We start from the raw sequence: 23,326 nt of genomic DNA on the forward strand, positions 1-23,326 counted from the left end.
TTTTGTTGCTGTGACCAAAAGACCTGACAAGAACAATTTAGAGGAGGGAAAGTTTATTGTCACTCATGGTTTCAGAAGTCTCAGTCTAGAGAAGGCTGACTCCTTTGCTCTGTGCCCAAGGTGAAGCAGACCTTCGTGGCGGAAGAGCGTGGTAGAAAAAAGCAGGCTCAGAACATGGCACCAGGAAGAGAGGCAGGGGATAGCGCTTCACTCATCAAGAATAAAATACATATCTCAAAGGCATGCCCCCCCAGGACCCACCTCCTCCAGCCACACCCTACCCACCTCCAGTTACCACCCATTAATCTCTATCAGGGGATAAATACATTGATTATGTTAAAACTCTCATAACCCAATCATCTCACCTCTAAACTGTCTTGCATTGTCTCACACATGAGCTTTTGGGGGTACCTCATATCTAAATCATAACTACTCTTAGCATGAAATCCAGCCAAAGACTCTTGGGGGTTTAATCCAGGCAAAGACCTCTTGGGTGTTTATTAAGTTGTGACTATAATGACCCTGATCCATTCTAAGTTTTCTTAAGTGTGGACCAGGTTGAGTTTCATGAGGCATGCTTACCATGTGTTTCAGTACAGATGATCTTCACATCAAGAGCTGTGACAACTGATCCTCACATCAACTGATATCTATACAATGAGTCCATGATCTGGTAAAGTTTGGGGGATAGATCTGAGAATCTGCCCAAAGGGAAGGACTACTCTATCAATTAAGTTGGACTGGTTTGTACTGTGATACCAAAACACCAGAAAAGTCTCAGTGGCTTAAAACTAGAATGTTTATTTCTTGTTCATGCAACATGTTCATCATACATTGGACAGCGGGTGGGTAGGGAAGTTCTGTTCATTGTAGTCAACTAGGAATCTGAGTGGAGGCTCCATGCTTTCATGATTAGAGACTGGGGAAGGAACATGGCAAACCATGCACTGGCTTTCAAAACTTTTGTCCAGCACACTTATTACATTTGCTGACCTTTCACTGGCTGAAGCAAGTCAGTCATCAGACCAGGACGGTCTTCTGTAGAAGGCAGCTGTGCAGCCTTCCCTGGGAAGTGTACTCGATATCATAAACAACAATATAGGTTGTGACAACCATGCATCCTTAACAAAAAACCCTAAAGAATGATTTTCTCAGCTGACATTTCCCAAGATATTGGGTGACAAATACCTCTAAATTGCATTATTTCCTACCAACTCCCTGAAGTGCAGTGTTCTCTGCTGGTGATTGAAAACGAGAACTGTCTGCTTTCATGGACAGACAGACTAGCTGGGGGTAAGATGGATATTCTTCCATGAAAATATATCAGGCTATGAAGGCCTTGTGCCAGACTAGTTCCTGTAAATTGAAACATTTTATTGCCTTTGACAACTTATACTTCACTATTTTTCTTCTCTAGTTAGAACATACTGGTAACTAGACATATATACAACCATATATTGGCATAACGATGAATCTTTCATGATTCATCATGACTGGTTTTTTTTTTTTTTTGACTCCTCCTTTCAAAAATAATCAGTGACTCTCAGTGGCATTCCTAGCATTTTTGAGAAGGCGGATATTGGGGATTGAACTCAGAGGCACTTGACCATCGAGCCACATCCCTAGTCCTATTTTATATTTTATTTAGAGACAGGGTCTCACTGAGTTGCTTAGCCCTTTGCTTTTACTGAAGCTGGCTTTGAACTCACAATCCTCCTGCCTCAGCCTTCCTAGCCACTGGGATTACAGGCATGCACCACTGTGCCCTGAAATTCTTAGCATTTTTGACACCTTGACTAGGTCATTTTTTTTATAATTGCCTCCCTCCCTCCCTCTGTGTGATGAAATTATTTACATGTAGTAATTGGTAATCAACATAAGTGTTTAATCTTTTGCTCTAAAAAAGCACATAAAAGAGAATGATTATGATTTTAAATATTGCTCAAATTCACACTCTTTTACATATGAACTAAAATTCCCACTTCTCAAATAAAAAAAAAATTACACTTGTACTTTGCATTTAAAGAAAAATAAAAAACTCTAAGTGACCCAAGTTCCATAACTCAAGTTCTGTTTCATCGTGCTTAGGATAAACACAAGGACTCCCAGTTCACTGTGGAAAGATTGCAGCTGATTGTGGGCGTGTTGGGGAACAACTCTATAACTGAGGTTCCATGAATTAATTTCCATGTAGAGCACAGTGTTTGGTAAGGACAAATAATAAACATGTGCCAATTCAACCTTATAATATATTATTAAAACTCCACATAATGGCAATTGTTCAAAACTAAGATCTACAAAAGATTTTTTTTTCCTGAGGAGGAATATTTTATCACTTTATTGTTTAGAATTGTAGGCAGGAGGTGATGATTAGAATCAGAACAACTAGGTCTTATTATAGCTTTAAAATCCTCTATAGACAGAGCCCCCCCCCCACCCCCGCATTGCCTGTACCCTGAACACCTAACACCCCCCATACTTGGTCAGCCACTGGTGATTCCCCAGTGTTTACACAATTGAGTACAAAGTGAGACCCCTTAACAGAATTCTTCATAATGTGGTCTCAACCTTCTGTTGGCTAATTTGCCACAATTCAACTAGTTGTGAAAATATCCACCATCTAGAATATTGAGAATACTCTACTTCCTTCACCCTTCTTCCTTTTAAAAATATTTCTATGTGTGTGTTCATATTTCTCCTCCGACAATGTAAGCATAAAGGGCATAGGCTTTAGGGCCAGGATGTTCTGCATTGAATTTTCTGTCTGCAGCTTGTAAATTGTGTGAGCTTGGGAAGTTTGGAACCTAGCTGCTCCCTCTCCTCCTCCTATAAAACTCACAACAGAGGTTAGTATGCAAACACTATCGGAGTAGATGAAAACAGAAGGGATGTGTGTAATTGTCACACTACACATCTTTTATTATCCTCCCGTGTTAACTTTGGCATATCTAATATTTGGAGGGCTTGACACTAAATAGGCCCTTATGAATCTTGACCAACTAAGTTGAATTGATTGAACGTGGTGGTATCCAACCTAAAAGGTTACATGGTAAGGGCCCAGGCTCCAGCCCTTACTGTAACTGCCTCAGCTGTGAGTCTTAAGCATTATCATAAGAAAGAAATCTAGGATATTTCTTATTTTGCTTCAGTTCCTCTTCGTCAACTGTGCAGACGTCTCTTGTCCAGAACAAACATCGTGATAAACAAGGAGGCAGCAGAAGCGTGAGTGGGGATGGGAACTGACCGCAGAGGAATCTGGATGAGGTGTCCATTTCACCTCCAGTCCTGTCCTAGCATTTGAGCAGCTCAGAGGTCAGGAATGCTGTTGTCATCAGGGCTAGAGCTGTGTCCTGAATAAATACCAAGTTAGGAGGAAGATGACTCAGAGCTGCCTAAACCTCATACTCCTCCGATATTTTAAGCAACAGAAAGTGGTAAGCAGCTGTTAGATATCTTTGCTTCTTTGTTCAGGCAAAGCTTAGCCTGTTCCCTTTGGAAGGAAAATGGTCATAATTTCCAGTCCATTTTAAACTCTCCCTTCTTAGAATTGTTACTGCATGCATAACCTGGGCTATGCAACTTGGTTTTATACAAGCTCATCTCGTTTTCTAATTATTTCCTGGTCTCCTAAGTGGATATTAAGTTTGTTGTGGGAAGAAATCATATCTGTGTTCCTCTTATATTCTCTCCAAATTCAACAATTGTCTTAGGCCCAAAGTAGGTGGTGCACACAAATACTAATTTCATTTGCATAGGACTTTAAAATGAACTAATTACTTTTTTATCCATTTTTTTTCCTTTGAACTTCACTACAACTCCATAAAGTAATTGTTTTTATCTTTATTTTATAGGCCAAGAAACTAAAGTTCAAAGAGATTAAGTACACTGCCAAGAATCAGCATCATACAACTAATAATTAGCAGAGCCTGAAATTATTTATATACATACATATTCTGAGAACTTTGTTGAAAAACTTTTAAAAATGTATATTTAATTCCTTTCTAGTTATTGGATTTCTGTCCCCACTTTTTTACCTCTGGCTCTGAAGGTAGTTAGAACACCATTTTGTAACTTGCAAAGGTATACATCTAGAGCCTAATTATTTTGCTTGCACACTTAAAAATTTTTTTGACATATTTAAGAAGAAATGGCATGGAAATTTTCAAGTAATAAGAAATCACAAATTTATTATATTTTACTTATATGAATTATGTTTGTAACACATTATGTTTGTAGCAGATTCTCAAGTAATTCATAGTACTTTCAGGAATTATTAGCTTTAAAAATAAGGAAGATACCGGTATGCAAGAGTCTGCGTGGTTAAGGAGAGCAAAATGGTATAAATAATTTAAATTGGTAGACTCAGCTGATTCTGTCGATATAATTTATGAAGGACCTGCATTTCCTATCATAACTAGAGAGTGGTTTTGAACATGAATTGACATTCAGGGAGGTTGGATACTCTAGGAATAAAATTAAAACAACCCAGTTTATACACTAAAGTGCCTATGAGAGCTACCTTGCTTCTTCATTTTGGTCTTATGCTGTAAATTTACAGCAACTCTGAGATTGATGGAAGACACTTGCCTCAATTATTATGCTATGATTCATAGATTCTTACTATAGAATGTAATTGTTTTGGCTTCCTCTTCTAGTTATTTCTAGGCTAGAGTAAGTAAACAATCTATTTATATCAACAAAGTAATAATTTGATCAAATTAAATGTTAAAACCAATTAAAATGGGAAAAGAATTTTCTGTACAGACAGTACAAGCACAGCTATGGAGTCTTTATTTTAGAGATTATTGAATATGATGTGCAAACATTTTATGCCACAATTAATGTCTTCAGTCATTTACAACACTTCTTTTTTACTTCATTCACAAAAAATTGTGAAGAATAAACAGTAAATTGAAATATTTGAGGAAGTTAGCTTCATGGAAGGGTGGGGAGATTCCTTGTTGTAGCTGTAGAGAAATCTCTATCTCCCAGTTTCATCCCCCATCCCACTTAACGTGCGTTAGCCTGAAATAGTTCACTGTTCTTCTCTGTTAAAAATAATGCATGGTCATCTAGATTAATGATTACTGCTTCATTCGAGGTTCTGTAAATAATGATAACATTACTGTCTAGCACATTATATAAGATCACCTAAATTATAAGTAGAAGATGTATCATGTCATGGTCAAGTCTAATATCTATAATTTACAGGCTTAATTCTCACTGTCATATGTGTCTGTTGAAGAGGGCAAGAATGATGATCCTTATCAGAAAAATATGTGAAACCTCTTTTTTATTTGTTTTGTATTTTTTTTTTAACCTGGTGCTTAAGAAATTGTGAAATCTAAAGGAAAAAATCTCCCTAAGAGGATCACCCCCTCCAACTAGATTCCCTGAAGCACATTTTGTGGACCTAATGTGTGTCTGGCACCAGTTTGAGGATGGTGGTAGAGGTGTAGGAGGCGTGAACCCTGTTGGGACATCTGCCTTGCTTTCACTGTTGATGCTGCTTCATTGAGGAAAGTGTTGCAGTCTGTCTATCTCTTCTGTTTAGGAAGTATTATAAATTATTATTAAAATTTTTTTTAAACTTTCATTTTGTCCTTAGAATCTTATGTTTTTATTTTTTGTTGTTCTCTGAAACCATATTTAGCTGTTTACCCTTTCTTGTAGCTATATCTATCCATTATATATTTCGTTGTCTTCCAAGATAGCTTTATCTTAATTTCTTATTTTGGCTGTCTTCTTTCTTTTAGATTTTTGCCAATTTTCTTAACATAACAACTTTGGGCTCTCTGGTGGTAATTTTCCCATCTGTTATGATTTTGTAATCTTGTCTACAAACCTTTCATTATCAACACCAATTGGTGCATAGAAGTGAGTTATTCTTATTTCCAGTTTAGAGCTCGTTGTATATCCAGAACAGATTTCTTTTTTAAAAAAATTATATTTTTCAATTTGTGCCTCTGCATCTATTCTCTTCTCCTTACATAGTTGATATTAATATTTTAGTGTATCAGGCTGAACTTTGGGAAGTTGACATTGATGTAGGTCAGAAGGTTGAATATTAGCAATTTCATGTGATTCAAACGAGCATGCCTTTCCAACTCTCATTTGTTATTAATTATATGTATATAACAGAAAAAATACAATGTTTTATGAATATGTATGAATCCTTCCCTAACTAAATTAGTGGTTTCCACTATATTAAATACCAGGTCTGCATAAACACAAGACTATTCTTGGGTTCTATATTTTCTTCCATTGGCCTTCACTTCTGCATAGCTGTCATGAGATACCATGGTTTTGTTTCTCCCCCAAGATTGTTTGAGATATTCATTGGTTTTCAGAGTTTTAAAATAAATTTTAGTTAATATTTAACCATCCATCTTCCAATTTTAATTTCTCTCCTATATTCCATCCTCACTCTGTTTGCTATATTGTGGTACAGATTTTCTCCATAGTGCATTATCGACCTGCTGTATTTTTTATGTTGACTATTATAATTGTAATATCCAAGGTCTTTATCACATTTCCTGATCATTCCTTTGTAATAGCTCTTGTTCTTGATTCATGGATGCAACATGTTCTCTTATTTCTCCAAAAATATTAAAATAGTTTTGTTTCTGTATTTGGTTTTTGTTAATGAAGTCTTTTTTTTCTTCTGATTTGCTTCTTAGCTCCTCCATAATCAAGACCTGGTTATATTTAGGATGGAGATTTGAAAACCAGAGTTGGCTTGACTGTAGCCTGAACTGGCTAGGATGCTCAGGAGCCTGTCACACCACCATCTTTTGACCTCTCCTGTTCCCAGAGAATAATCTTCTAATCTCCAGTTTAGATACCACTAAGGCCAGCTATTAGCACCTAGTAATGAATAAGAAAGCAGAATGGAGATCTCAAAATTCCTTCCGTGAAATTTCACTTAGTTCCCCTACCTTCAGGATGTCATCGTTTTTTCTCCTAGGCATGATGTCCCCCAAGTTCAGGAGTCACTGTTTCCCTGACTCTGGAGAATAAACTTCTAGTTCTTCTGCTGGGTGGAGTATAGTTGCTGGCACAGAACAGAGGAGGGTGCATGGAGATGTTTCCTAAATAGGCTTTTAACCAGTCTTTGTAAGTAGTCATGAAGTTCCCTTTAAATCCCCACTTTCAGAGGTGCCTGGTGCTGAAAGTATCTCAATTTTAGGAAAGTTTTGCCGAACAGAAAAGTTTCTCAGATTTCAGTGCTACCAATTTAGCAGTTTAGTTTCTCTCTCTTAGTTTGCTAAGTGATTTAATACTCATTCTTCTGCTTTTCATCTTCTGCAGTTTTATTGCAATTCTCCCATCCTCTGTTCTCATATACCTTATAGCTGTATGCTTTAATAGATGTTTTCACCGTTGTTTAATGGGTTTTCTGGAGGGGGTGGATTAAAAGGAACACATCCCATTCCTTACTTTCCACTGGAAATCCCTGCTGTTGTCTTTTATTATTTCCTTTTAATTTCTTTGGTTTACCTAGTCAGCATTTTACAAGTGATTTGAGTAATCACTTGTTTCTTTAAATCCTTCTTAGTTTTTGATAACTGTATTTAAAATTTCTTCTTAGTACTATTTCCAGAACTTGACGTGTAAGTTTTCATTGTGATTTAACTGCAAATGTTTAACAATTTCAATTTTTGTAATAGATTTTACAGTTTGCAGGAACATGGAATGTAGACTTTTAAAAAATTTAATGTATTATTCATTACTGTGTGATCGAATAAAAATGTTGGTATGATACCGATTCTTTGGGATTTATTGAAGCTCATGTATGGCTTAGTGCATGATAGATTTTTTCCTTTCTTTTTTTTAGATATTCCATTTATGCTTGAAAAAGTGTTCTCTGTGTTTATTAGGTGACACTAATTCTGGATGGGTATAAGTCAAGCTCTTTCCTTCTCAAATCTTTTGTTTATTTTTGGTCCTTCTTCATAGTTCCACCATCTTCTCTGAAATCTAAAGACTTTCTTGCTTGTCCTTGGCATTTGGGGATTTGCAAAATCTCCTACAGATTATGACAGTGGTCTGTTCTGTGTACCTGTCTGAGCCTTCTTCCTTTTACTGATACAAGGAGGCAATTTTGGCAGCTTATATTTTTCCTTGTGCTAAAGATGCAAAGGTACTTAAAAGAGACTCACGTCAAATATTTTTATTTTACCAATAGAAAATCTGAGGCCTGAATAAGTTAATTGACTTTCCTAAATTCTACCATTAGTTCATCTAGTTAGCTAATATGACTAGTCAATCTTATCTACCAACACTTCTCTCAATTTGCAGTTGAGGGTAAAAATGTCTCCACAGACCAAATGATAAGATATGATAATATTTGTGAAAGTGCCTTTTTAACAATGAAGTATTTTATAAATGTAAGGGATTCTTATTAGAGTTCAGTACAATTTTCATAATTGCAGAATTACTCTGAATGCCTGATGGATCTATTAACTATTTTTGTTATTAACATATATCAGATATTATTAGGGTTTTCTGCTTCAAAAATGATTAAATACCCTAGCTTTCTCTGAATTTCCAAATTAGTACAGAAGACATAAATGTAAATGAGAAATCCTAAAGAGTCAAATCAGGGCTGTAAGAGAAGAAGGTTACAGGTTAGAGATTTTCTGATGGAAGGAATATCCACTTTACCAGGTCAGGGGAAGTTTCACAGAGAACAGACCATATTTTGTGCCTCTGAGTCAACATGCATCCTTCTTAAAATGACCACCTCTCCTTTGTTTTCTGGTAAATAACCAATGAAATGATAGGTCTTTTAGTTTTAGTGCAAAAATACTGTGTGAATGGAGATGTTACAAAAGATGTTGAGTTTAGCATTCTTGGTTTTTGGAAAACCTCTGTATGATCATACAGAGAAATATTTATGTGTATGTGGCATGGATGCCTTAAACATTTTTAAGCATCATTAGCATATTCCCATGTAGACTGGGTATACTTGTTTGTTGGACATTCATGGGAAAACTTTTCATTACTGCTAAGCTTAGGGTTCTCATTTCTTTTTATTCATGGCTATGTCTCAGCTATGTACTATCATTTTCCTAATGAAACTGTAAGAGTGAGATGTCAAGAATGCATGTAGGGAAGAAAAGTGAAGAGAGATCCTTAGGGAAATTAGGGTAAATTAGTTATATTTTCCAGACTTAGCTTCTCATCTTCCAGGAATTTTATTTTTTGTTTCTTCTCTTCTTTCTCTCTTCCTTTTTCCTCCCTTCTTTTTTTTTTTAGAGAAAGAGAGAGAGAGAGAGAGAGAGAGAGAGAGAGAGAGAGAGAGAGAGAACTTTTTTAATATTTATTTTTTGTTTTCGGCAGACACAACATCTTTGTTTCTATGTGGTGCTGAGGATCAACCCCGGGCCACACTCATGCCAGGTGAGTGGGCTACCGCTTGAGCCACATCCCCAGTCCTCCTCCCTTCTTTTTTCTCTCTCGTTCTTCTTTTTCTTTCTTCTCTTCCTTCTCCCCCTTCCCCCCTTAACGCATAACATGATTCTATATTTTCATTTCCTTCTGTTTGGTCTTTTTGAATGGAGAGGGTGTAATCTCCACTTGATATCCATTGAGAAGAGTCTACTGAAAAACCATGAACTATCCGGGATCATTCCAACCTGAAACAGTCAGGTTCTAAGTCTCTTGACTCAGTTTGTTATATTTCAGTAGCTTACACCTATTTATTCAAAGGAAGAGAAGCTCATTTTCAAACAAATCATTTTCAATCTCAAAATAGGTTTTCTCAACCAGTAAACTGAAGAAATTCAGGAAAGCATTAAAATCTTGAAAGCCAATGATTTTTTTCCCATGTGTTTCTTCAAAATTGCTTGCTTTGTATTACTATAATTATGTATCCACCCAGAATGTTAGTCTGTAGTTTATTTTGTTATGACTCCAAGTGTTTCTATAGCACAGGCAAGTGGTGGTGGTGACTTGGTTATTGTTCTGAGTTTATGTGATGTTTTATGTTGTATTTTTTGTTTTGTTTTGCATTGTTCCAAGTTTGTATTGGAGTTCTTTTTTTCCTAATTTTATTTTATCTCTTTCCTTTGAAATAGTCACATTGTATCATAATATCAAGTTAGCAGAAAAAATATGAAATTACAGTATCATACAATTTAAATGTGTTTGATTATTTTCAATTTGTTTATTTTAATAATTTAAAGCTATTCTTCAATTTTCTTTTTAATTTATATAAGGTTCAACAGTGTGGCTGTGGGGATGTGTGCCAGATTGTGCATGAGTGTTTATATATGAGGGCAAGTGCTTTGATTTCATTCTTTCATCCAACTTGAGAATAGGTGAAGCCTGAACTCAGATCTCATGAGTCCTATTTCCTCTCTATTATTCTACACTTTCCTCTCTATTATTCTGCCCTTCCTATAATTAACATACTAATCAATTGCCTTGTTCTCTGAAGGTTAAGTAAAATAAGTTCAGGTTGTCAAATATAGTCCATTATGAATATTACAAAGGCATAGATTAGGGCAGGTGGATAGCAATAAAGTTTTATAGTTATAAGGTGGGTATTTGTGCTTGCTTGGGCATCAACAAACACATCATAGAATTTTAACTAACATAACTTTTAACACAAATTTTAAACAAAATTACAAAATGTATTTTTAATTTTTTTTTTTTAGTTGTAGATGGACACAATATCTTTATCTTTATTTGGTTGTTTTTATGTGGTGCTGAGGATTGAACCCAGGGCCTCATGCATGTGAGGCAAGCACTCTACCACTGAGCTACAACCTTAGCCTTACAAAATGTTTTTTTGGGTTATTATACTTTTTGGATAGCAATGGCATTAGTTTGCCCATCCAACTTCTCTTACAGATTAACTCATTAATTGTATTGGTTAACTTTTTGTTACTATAACAAAACACCTGAGGCAATTAACTACACAGAAAAAAGACTTATTGAAGCTCATAGTTGTGGAATTTCTGTGTAAGGCTTGATAGTCCCATTTGCCTGGGGTCTCTTGTAAGAATATTACACCATGGCAGACAGCATGTGGTGGACTAAATTGTTCACATCATGAAACAAAGATTGAAATACTGAGGCTCCACAATTGTTTTTGAGGGTGTACTTCCCAATAGACCATACCTCCTATTAACAGCACTTGAGAGACTAAATCTTTACTACTGGACTTTTGGGGGATACTACCCATATTCAAACCATAGCAATAATGAAGCTCATTTTCTTTATATCATTAATGATGGTGATAGAGTTTCCTGAATGTGTTTATTTCTTTACTCTCTTGAAATATGGTGATAAAAACTTTTCCAAGAAAATGGATGTTTAACCTGTGTTTAAGAATACTCTTACAAAAAGTGACATTTTAATTCAATTCCAGGAGACAGATATTTAACTGAGCTCTTATAGAGATCAGTAGGATATGATCTCTGAGTTTGTCTTCCAGAGTTTAAAATCTGAATAAATGAGAAAATTAACATTGATGATTTTTACAGATAGAGTGTGATACTGGTCATATAGTACACATAAAAACATGCTCTGAGAAAGCAAAGTGTTATGGATATCTGAGCTAAGGCATATTAGAAAGCCTTACCAGTTTGGGCTGGGGCTGTAACTCAGTGATAGAGTACCTGCCTTGCAAGTATGAAGCACTGGGTTCAATCCTTAGCACAACATGAAAATAAATTAATAAACAAAGATATTGTGTCCATCTACACCTAGAAAAAATATAAATATATATATAAAGAAAGCCTTACTGGTGGAGGTGTTAAGACAAATATTGAAGGATCTATAGTATTGAGTTTTGGAAGGATTGGGATGGCAGTGGGGGTAAAGCAGGGAATTGAAAGTGACCCACATTTAGGAAACAAAAGCATAGTGTTGATGGAGTGTGTGACCCCGTTAGGGAGAGAGTACAAATCACTGGTTAGAAAGACCTAAGTGGAAACACAGCACCAATAGCATAGACAGAATGGAGACCATCTTAATGTCAAATTGAGGAATATGGTGTGTCTGTGTGTATAGCACTAGGGATTGAATCCAGGGGTGCTCTACCACTGAACCACATCCCCTGCTCTTTTTTTCTCTTTATTCTCAAGCTTGAAATCCTCCTGCCTCAGCCTCATGGGTTCCTGGGATGACAAGTGTGTGCCATCATGCCCAGCCGACATGAAGAACTATAGATTATTCTGTAAGACAATTCTGGGAGGCCCATGTATCTGGATTGTGTGACAGGGATTTTAAGATGAGGGTAACTAAAAGCAGGGAGAACAGGGAAAGATGTAAAGAAAGTTGTAAAGGAAAAGGGGATTCAAAGGAGGTGGTTCATGGCAAGGGATCTTGGGCACATGGCAATCGGTTTGATAAAGGGGCAAAGGAGACATGGTTATAAAAGAAAAGCCCCTTCCCCTGTGGTTCTGTCTGATTGACTCTTAGCTTGGTAGCTCCAAGAGGAGAACAAAGAAACCTGAAAAAGAGAGTTTGGGGTGGAGGTGAGGGCTGTAGATGATTTACAAAAAAAAAAAAAAAAAAAAGAAAGAAAAAAGCTGAGTCGGGTAGTTGCTTTACATCTAAATTAAATGCTTCATGTCAGCTTAAACCACTGGACAAATAAAGGACTTAACACCTGACCTTTTGTTTTTCATGGGGCCTATGTGATTTTTCATGCTGCCTATTGCTTTCAGTGTGTATTAAAATAATTAGGCCTATCTTGCAGTTGAAGCAATACTATAATTTTCTGAGTTGGAAAATAACAACAATGCTAGCAATAACATCAGGAACTATCCCAACAACCATGATAACAAAACGCATCAAGAACAGGGACTTTGTGGCCTCCTGTTCGCCATTGCATGAGAGGACACTCATTATATTGCTTCCATTCTTTGACTCCATGCCAAACTTCAGCCTGCTTAGGGTCAGGGCTGGCTGGGAGTGCGCTGCCGGCTTCTTGTGTGTGCTGCACAGGGATCAAAGCATTCTTTCTCCTTCCTCATCTACCTCTTCTCCCTACTGCTTGTCTGCCTTCTCCTGCAGGGGGTCAGACTGGCCACATTTGCACGTCTCAGTGCGTAGCCCTTTTATACAAAGTTTTCTTTGTTAATCAGGAGAAGTAAATGCAAATCCTCCCTATGTACAATGAACTGCTTTGAGAAGAAGGTGTGACAGTGATATAATGACCTGGTGAATTTTCAGACAAGGGGGATCAAAATATCTTGGTTTTATTTTCCAGAGATTAGTATTTAAGAGGTGTGTGTGTGTGTGTACTCATGCTTAGGCGTGTGTGTGTATGTGTATGTGTATGTGTGTGTGTGTGTGTGTGTGTGTGTTTTTGTCCAAATTCTTCTGGAAGACAACGTTGTTATGCAATGGAGGTCTTGAATTCTGTTACCACACTCATATCTGAATCATCCTTTATATTTTGGTGTCAGTGCACGAAGGTTTTGTTGTTGCTCTAACTGCAGGATATGTAATCCGTGTGCCTTCGGCTGGTAAGGCTGGTAAATGAGCTTTAACACCTAACCTTAGTGGGTCACTCTCACAGTCCCTGCTAAGGTCTAGGGGGTACATGGGGCCACATTCCTTGCATTAGTCACGAAGCCAGACTGAACTGAAATGTAAGTCCTGCCCTCCATCATGTTTCACTGCAAGATATTAATAAAAACACAGTGGCTGTTCAGTCTGCCTTCCACTTCTCCCTGTCGTTAATTCTTGCACCAATCAAGCAAACAGTTGGTAATCTTTTAATCGAAGTACAGGCAAATTCTGAGGTGGTGTTTTGAACAACCCAGCAATCTTTGGATATGAATCACACTTGAGGACCTTCTTGAATGATAGGCTATGTAGTTATTAATTTTTTTTCCTAAAAAGGCACAAAATGAAGAGGTCTGTGTTGTATTTTATTTAATTTCTCCTTCTTTTGTTGGCATAGGAGAATCAGGAAGATGGTCGCTTTATTTGACCTCCTCTCCATGGGAATAGTAACTATAATGGGTTTAATTAACTATGTGGTATTGACGTAATTAGTTATCCTGGTGATTATACTTCTTTAATAAAAGCACTTCATTTAAGATGCATTGATGTTCTTCAGTGGCCGAGCCCTACACCTATATTTCATAACTGTCTAGACATTGGAACCATGTGCATATTTTACCAACAGCCCTTGAGAGAGGTTATCTTGCATGGCTTAAGGTAATTGGGAACTAATGTTTTTGCCCCCTGGTTTCAGACTCGCTTTGGCAGAGAGCAGAGAAGCAGTGGGGGAGGGGTGGCCACTCATTTTGTGTGAACTGAAAGGGAGGGGGGAAGGGCTGTGTTTTGGAAACCATATGCTCTTAGGAACTGTTTCTCTTTAAGCTAGCAATCAGAGAGACAGTAACACCAGAGGGAATTGGGGGTGTTTAATCTATGGGTGGACTGCATAAATGTATTTAAATAAATGTACACAGTGTATGGAGACATATGCTCATATTAACGGGAATCTTGGCTGTACACGGTTATTAACAAGCACACAGTCCACTTTGGTATGAAAAGTAGATCACTGCTTAAAATTTGGTCAGCAGGTGACTGGCAGCGTCCCTTTCACACGGCTCAGTGGACAATGAAGTCAGAGTGTATGAAAAAAATTGGCAAATATAAAAGAAGATGTACATATAATAAAAAATTACCATATGAAAATGTCAATAATAATATAATGAGAACCCCCAAAGAAGAAGAGAACAAAAGGAAAAAGATTATGGAACTGTGCCCAGAGAGGTCCACAGCTAGTTGGGTGCCTGAACCCCCTGAGTTACTTTCTTCACTGCTCAACTTGGGTGATGGACGGAGGAGGGGGAAGGGCTGGGGAAGGGACCAGAATGGTGTGCAGGAAAGGGGGTTTAGACACCTCACTGAAATAGATGCTGCCAAGAAATAATAGGTTCTGCAGACAATCTCTTTTGCAGGTAGAAGTGCTATTTCTTTTCCAGTCTGCTCTCTTTGATTCCCTTTCTTTATTCAAACTGTGCTTTCCCCTGTCACCTCTTCCTGCAGCTCTTCATCCTGCAGTACTTTGCAGCCTTCCCTCCGTGGCTCTCTCTCTCTCTCTCTCTTTCTCCCTGTCTTGAGACACACTCTGAAATCACTGCAGGCATTTGACTGCTTCATGCAGCACAGGAAGGAACACGGTGGGTCATCTTAACAGCCAAACCCATAAACAAGCCCCACTGCAAAACCAAACAAATGGAAAAGAAGGGCCTCCACGGAGGTACCTGCCAACAAGACTTGTTCCTTTGCCACGAGGGATGCTTCAGCAAAAGCCTCCATCCCTCATTAAATCAATAAAATCAAGTGTCTTTTATTTTAATCCTCTGCACTGTAATCCAGTGGCAAGGAGAGGGGCCCAGGCTTTTCATCTCATTGTTTCAAAACAGATCGTTTGGTTGGAATTGACAAAAGGTTCATTCCTTTACCTTTGTGGAAATGTCAGTAAAAAGGCAGGTGCTGGGCATTTGGACTCTTTCGCTCAGTAGAAGAAAAAAAGGAGTGTGTGGGGTGGGGGTGGGGGAGGGCTCTGTGACAGGCTGACTACATGTACTGAAGCTTTCTAAGACATTTTGTTTAGCTTGATATTGTGCAGCAGTGAGGAGAGAGGTGGAATCTATTGTGTGCCAGCTGCATGAATCACCAGATTGAAGTCTAACAGCCTCAGATCCTCTTTTATACAGTAGAGGGGAGATTAAAGCAGGGAGCTCATATGTCACAAAATAGAGGTACAATACAGTTCTGGCTTGCTTAGTGCACTCAGCCAGCATTTGATCCAAATTTAGCCAAAGGGAACGAACGTGTGCTGCTATCAGCCAGGGAGGTGACAAATGTTAGGCTGTAATATCCAAAATTCCCTTTCTGCTTCCAAAATGTCATCTCTCCTTTGTCAGCTTCATTATGATTGAATCTATGTATAGTCACAGACCAACTGGAAACAAACAAAAACACCCAGCATCTAGCTAAATTATTCTACACCTGCTTCTTCCTAAGCTGTGTAATTGATAGGAAGCATAGGGAAATTTTGCATCTAGGTCTCACAACCTCATTTGTTTAACAAGTATATGCTGAGTGCTATTGAAAGTACATTCTAAAAACTGAAAGGGATACATAAGGAATCTAACACACACTTTCCTGCTCTCCAAAAGCTTGTGGTCTCATTAAGGAGACAAGGCAGACATCCCCATACGCACAGGCTTTCTGGAACAGAAGCGATGGAGTATTCTGTTAAATGACTAAATATGAAAGCATAAATAAGGCGTGCTGTAGGAATCAGAAAAAGCAAACTTCGAGCTTTTTTTTTTTTCAAAATACAATAAAGAGTGTTTGGAATACTAAGCACTTTTAGGAATCTTACACGTACAACATCATGTTATGTAAGGGTATGTATTTAGTTGTAGTATCATCCCCATTTTATAGACAAGGAAACTGAAACCCAGACAGATAAGTGATTTGCCCAGATCAGGCAGTTACAAAGAGGCAGAGTGGGAATTTATTTCCCCAACTACTTTTTTTTTTTTAACCCTATCTGTCACCTGCTGGCTAATGAATAGAAGGGGTCTCTGAAGAAACAACCAAGTGGCATCTCTTCTCTTCCTTCTTTCTGATTTCTCTATCTTTCCCACTGAAAATTTTAGGCCCTTTTCTGTTTCTGTTCCAATTGAATCATCAGCTCCTTTCTGTGTAGTTAGATTTCCTTCCCCAGATGATCTTTACGGTCATATCAGTAATAAAAGCTGCCTCTAGAAGAGACCTTCCTGGAGACTTGTCTAAGGTCAGATAGGTTATTAACTTAGACTGAGACCACACTCTGTCTTTCCAGGCCCAGCCCCGTGTTCTGACAGCTCCACAGCTTTTCTCCATGGCTGATCTGCAACATTGATTCTTGAGACCTACCAAGCTCCTGCTGTGTCCCCCACACTACTCACAGCCTACGACCAGGTTTTCTTTTTTTCTTTATAAAGGAAACACAAAGGAAGATGGAGAACCATGGAGCCCTGGCCAACTGCAACGTCAAGTGCTCGGATTACAACTGAGTAGTCACATCTGCCTGCTGACTGTGCTCTCAGCCCTCTCGGAGCCTCCCAGGAGCCACTCCGGGCATTCTCTCTTTTCAAGTTCTCGATGTAATTGGTAAATGATCTCATCCCATATCTTACTGAGAACGTTGACATCATCTGACATGCTGCACCTCATTTTCACTGTGATAATAACTTCCAACTTCTCTCTGCACCCCTGCCCTAGTACCCTGCCCAGTGCTAGAAGTGCTGTTCCTTGCTGGCTTCCCTTTGGGGTATGGAAGTGTCCCTAGGGGCTTGACTTCAGGGCTTGGGGCCTTTTTAACCCTCAAGATTTTCCCCATCTTCTCAGAAGCCTGAAGAATCCATACATCACCATCACATTCCTCCATCAAAATCCGAATTCAGAGAAGAAATTGATAAACATGGAACTGTAAAAATCTTAAGGCTCAATGCTATTTTTCTCAGTTGAGAATCTGTAATTATTTTTTCCATCCATAGGAGGAAGAGTCCCCATGAGAGAGAAACACATTCATAATTGAGGTCTGAAACACAGACAGACAAGTGATAAATCAAGATACCAGACACTATTGAAAAAGACGAAGGCATTTTAGGGGCAGCCATTCTCAAATCGCGCGACCTTGTGCGGTGGGTAAGGTTCTCTGTCTATGCACATACAGCCCACACTCGTGGTCACCTCAGAGATGAATCTTCCACCTGGTTTAATTCAGGACATGTTTTATTCTCCTGGTCTTCTGGTGCTTTCTCCAGCTTTCTCCGTCTCTACTTCCTCACTCTCCAGGAATGATTTACCTTTGACTTTCAAGGATGCACAAGCTCACACAACTCGTTCTTCATCTGATTCTGGTGTGGGTTCTAGCAGTTGTGTTTCACTTCTTTCTGTTACTGCCCACACTTTCAAGTGCACATTCTGCATACTCCCTGTCTCTGTTTCTCAATGCTGGTGCATTCCTATATATGAGTAATTTTAAATCAACAAAACTTGCTGAGGGAATATTCTACATCCTTATTCTTGTTAATGTCACCTTAAAATTGGACTCATCTAAACAATCTCTAATCATTCTTAATCCTATCAGACATCCAATCTTTTAAAAACAAACAATGCTTAAAATGTTGCCTTATCATGCTAAAATGAAACATATTGGTAATATAGTTTTCCTCTTTATATTAACCATTCAGCATAATGCCTTAACTGTGAGTAAATAAGAATTAAAGTCATTTAAAATAAAATAATATTTTAAGGTCATTCTATGTATGCATTGATACATAGAATGACCTTAAAATAATGGATACAAATGCAGACTGATTCAAATGTGATTCAAATATCATGAGCAGCACTACCATCAATAACATGAATTTTGGAATGGATGAACACGTTTTGGTAGAAATTCAAATAAAAAAAATAAAGAACTACATAGTAGTTGAATTTCTGGAAGATTCAGTTTATTTTTGAACATTCAAAAATATTTGTGATTTTATAAAATAGGTAAGGTCCTGGACTGAAATAATTTTTAACATGTTTTCTTTTACACAAATGAATGTCCTTGAGTCATTCAAAGTCTACTTGAGGCGAGACAATCCTCCATTATGTGGGACTGTCTCATGTGTTGCACTATGTCTAACATCTCCTTCTAACTCCCTCCCCCAAGAGACAGTGTGAAAACATCCTTCAATCTTGGTGTCCACCAAAAATTTTAGAAATGCCTGTGCACCTCTTAAGAACTGCTATTTCACATGATCTCCTCTGTAGCTCCCATAGCTATCCTCTTTCATTCTCCATTCCTGACCCATCCTTTTCCTTTGATGGACTGTTGTCTCCTCCATCTCAGGTACTTTGAACTGTGTACATTCTTCAAGGCATGGTCCTTAGACCTTTATAGCTATTTTGAGCTCTATTTTATTGATACAGTATTTATATACAAAACACTTTACCAATTTTAAGAGTCCAATATATAGTTTAAGTACATAGTCATGCAACTCTCATCCCAGCCATGATGTAGAGTATGTGAGAAAGGTATTTCTGGAATATATATAGCTAATATCATGAGAACTGGCTAAAATAGTTTTCAAAGTGGATGTACTATTTTGCACTCACATCAGCAATGTACAAGTTTCAATTATTCTGTATCTTCACCAGCTCTTGTTATTGTTAGTTTTTTTCCTTTACTTTAATCATTCCAGTGGGTTTGTAATAGGATTTCATAGTGATTTTAATTTGCATTTCTCTAATGACTCCTGATGGTTAGCATGAGTTTATGTACTCATTTTCAATTTATTTTCTGCGTGTTTGTTCGAAATATTTTCTCCTTTAATAACTGGATTGTTTATCTTCTTATTGAGCTGCATGAATTATTTACATATACTTGGTATAAGTCATAGATGAGGTAGATATGTACAACATGGTGAAAATATTTTCAGACAAATGTGCCTTTCTTTTTCTTCCTAGCAGTATTTAAAAGGACCTAATTTTTTATATTGACAAGGCCCTGTTCCTCATTTGTTTTCTTTTTATGTTTGATGCTTTTTTATCTTATATAAAAATTTAGCCCACCCTAAGATGACAAAGATTTTATTCCATATTTTTCTAGGACTTTTGTAGTTTCAGCTTTTACATTTAGGTCTACCATCCATTTTGAGTTGATTTTTATATATGATGAGAGATAAAGATTGAGGTATGTGTGTGTGTGTAGCCAACTGTTATAGCACCATCTGTTATAGAGATTCTCTTTCCAACATTGATTTACCTTGGCATTTTTTTTTTTTAAATCAACTGCCCCATATAAATGTGGGTCTATTTCCTGACTTTATTCAGTTTCACTGATCTATATGTCTATCATTAGTCTTAATACTACATCCTCTTGCTTTTTGTAACTTTATAGTAAAGCTTAAAATCAGTTGGTGTATGTCTTCCAACTTTGTTCTTCCACATAAAATCTTCTACAAAAAAATGAATTGTAATCTCTATAAAATAGCCTACCTTGATTCTGTAGAATGATTTGGGGAACCCAGCATTTTAACAATTCTGAGGGGTTTTTTTTTTGAAGGCATGAACATGTTATAGCTTTGCATAACTTATGTCTTTATGATTTTTCTATCAGTGATTAGAAGTTTCAAAACACAGGATTTGCATCTATTTTGTTAAATTTATTCCTAAGTATTGGTTGCTATTAAAAATAGTTTTCAAAATTTTTATTTTTAATTGCTGCTTGTTAGTACATAGAAATACAGTTGACTTTTAAGTGTTGATCTTGTATTATACAAACTAATGAATTTATTTATTATTTCTAGATGTTTTGTAAAAAAACAAAATCCCATGTAAATAACCATGTCATTTGTGAATAAAGACAGACTTGCATATTTCTTTCTAATCTACAGATCTTTTATTTCATTTTCGTGGGTGAATTGGTTAAGACCTTTAATTCTGAATGTCTTTTTACATTTTCAGATATTTTATTTTCAACCTTTGGAAGTTTAGGCTTTACTTTTAAAAATCCTTTCCATTTTGCTTCTCTTTACTTTCATATTTCTCCACTTTCTTTAATATATGGTGTCTGTTTATGTGTATTTAATATATATTACATAAATATTTCCTTTAACTTCATGCTTTTTAATTTTATTATGCTTTATTGATTTTTTTCCTTCCTGGTTTTGAGTCTTATATTCTTGCCTCTTTATTCCAGGTCTAATAATTTTTGATTGGATAGCAAACATTGCAAATGTTATATTGATAGGTGCAATGCATTTTTAGAAAACATGTTTTCAAATTTTCCTGGGGAATGTTTGCTTGGAATCCATTAGAAGGGTTTTAGGCTTCCTTTTAAGTTTCCTGAGGGGTGTGATTTAGAGCTGCCATTTGTGTTTGTCCAACATAGTTTCTCTACTGGGATGATAGACTTTTTAGAACTGTACCAGTGCTCTGTATCTTTCTGGCTGCTGGGAATATGAATTAGTTCTAGTTTGGTGTGAGTTTTAGATGTTTGGTCTACTGTTTTCCGGTAGTATTTTCTTCAACCTTGGTTAGTTTCTGTTCATGTATGTGGAGAACCATGCTCATGTGTGAAGAATCTTGAGGATCTTGTAGTTTTCTGGAGCACTGTCTCTTGTCCTGCCTGTGATCTTCTGCCAAATTAATTCCAGTCACTTTGGCTGATTAGAATAACTGATCTGCAGGTAGTAGTGTGGGAGCAATAACAGGGCTCTCAGTCATTTGTTTTCTCTTTCTTAAGGATCATACTCACTGGTGAATAATTCAAAACTTTTGTTTCATACTTTTTAGTTGTTTAAGATAGGAGGATAAATCTTGACCCTGTTAATTCATCATGGTCAGCAACAGAATTCTTGACTCTCCTTGAAGGACTGGCTAATTCATACAAATACAATACTTACATTTATAAAGGTTCAAAGATGAACCTCAATCTGTGATGTCTCTCTTAGGCATATTGTCAGATTTCCAACTTGGAATCCATCAGTTCCATATGAAGTTTTTTCTTTCTTGTCAAAGTTGGCATTTGTGATACTTTATCTGCCTCCCAACCCAATGCTCTTTCCTGCTCCTTATGGTCCACCCAAGGAACTATTATATTTTAACACATTTTAAGCTTCTTAGCTTTGAAGTTATTGTTGAATTCTTACATTTCTTCACTGTCCAAGTCTGATCTGTTAAGAAGCCTTGCAAATTCTTCTAAAATTTCACACCTGAATTGTCTCTTAATATCCTAACATCCATTGGTACCACTGTATTCAAGATCTTTCTTATCTCATGTTTTTAATATATAAATGTTTTGTAACTGGATCTCCATTTTGATTCTCCCAATACCTATTCAACTTGTATCAAATATTGCCTACACATAGTTATAAAGGAAATTGCAAGATATTGGAAATTTTTCTTTCAGTTCTGGAAGTAGATGGTTTCTTTTTACTGCCTTATAAACATTCCAGGCTAATTTAGGACTCCATGCCTTTCTTTACAGTATCTTTTTTATTTTTATTTTTGCTTTGTGTTACCATCCCCACATTTGTCTGCCTTTCTTAATATTCATCACAGTTGTAAATTTCAGTTTAATTTCTAGTTATGACAAAAAGATTTAATATTGATCTTTACCTAAGATTGATACTGCTTTTTTGTTCACTATTCAAATCAACGTTTAATTACATGATGATTCAGAATATTAGTCATTGGTTGGTATTCCAGATCTTCCCAGTCATTACACCCAAACTATTATATCTATGCTATTACTTTACAGCATGTTCAAGAAGCAGGAGGTCAAACTCTAACCTTTAGCTTCCAGTCTTGAATTAACCTCACTTTTCTCCTTACCTTGTATTGCTCTTCCCTCTTACCCTTTCCATTAGACTATTTATTATGGATATAACTAGATAAAGTGGAGAAAAAGAAGAAAGAAATAGAAAATAGAACTTTAACTTACTTCTAACAAGAAAGTATAAATACATATGTGTGTATGTACATGTGTATGTATATGTATGTGCATGTGTGTGTATATATATATGTATACACACATATATGTATGTATGTACATAGATACATAGATATATGGTAAAATACTCTACATAAAATTTCCAAAAGAGTTCCAAACCTGTTTTAGGTTATAGTAAAACAAAACTATGTATATCTGCTTCTGAAAATCCTGTTGTTCAGCACTCTCTTCATGGAAGATGTGTAGATGTAGTGACTAAAGGCAATAGTGTGCTTATGGGCTTGTCTGGGTTCAAATCTCAGCTCTGAAGATTATGAAATGTGTGACTTAGGCACTTTGTTCTTTGGCTTTTGATGTACAAGATGGGATAATATTAATCTGTATGCTACAGAATTGTTGTGAGTTGTAAATGAGATAATTTCTGTGTCAACTCAACTGATAGAAAAATGTTACATTTTGATGACATTTTGTCTGTTCATATGTAGCAAAATGAAATACTTTTTTGATGGAGATGAAAAGACCTTGGTTTTGTTGACTCAGAATGTCATTCAATTCTGGCCACCATTCAAAAGTTTTGACTCTTGAAAATAAAAGCTGGATGAGACATAAAAATTCATTGTAAATAAGAGGTAGTAGTTTACATGCCTTGGTCAAGTCTTTGACTCAGCTTTGACCCTTTGTTGTTTTTATTTCCCACTCTGTCCTCCAGCTTATCTTAGGTCTTAGGTTGACCCAAGAGTTGACCAGTCCCTTAAGCTCTAGCACGTGACTGTCATGCCATTGTAGGGGATGTGGGAGAGAGATTGTGAATTTCAATTGAATGATATATATATA

At 36.8% G+C, this 23,326-nt stretch overlaps 1 long non-coding RNA gene across 1 annotated transcript in view; it reads left to right on the plus strand.

Annotated features, from left to right (window-relative positions):
* The first annotated feature begins 3,168 nt into the window (after positions 1–3,168).
* Positions 3,169–23,326, plus strand: part of LOC125614993 — a 24,889-nt gene continuing 4,731 nt past the window's right edge. The window contains exon 1 of the long non-coding RNA XR_007345562.1: positions 3,169–3,434. This is a non-coding gene — a long non-coding RNA (uncharacterized LOC125614993). The remainder of the gene's footprint in view (positions 3,435–23,326) is intronic.

This window comes from Marmota marmota, unplaced genomic scaffold, assembly GCF_001458135.2.
Source record: "Marmota marmota marmota unplaced genomic scaffold, marMar, whole genome shotgun sequence".
Classification (NCBI taxonomy): Eukaryota; Metazoa; Chordata; class Mammalia; order Rodentia; family Sciuridae; genus Marmota; species Marmota marmota.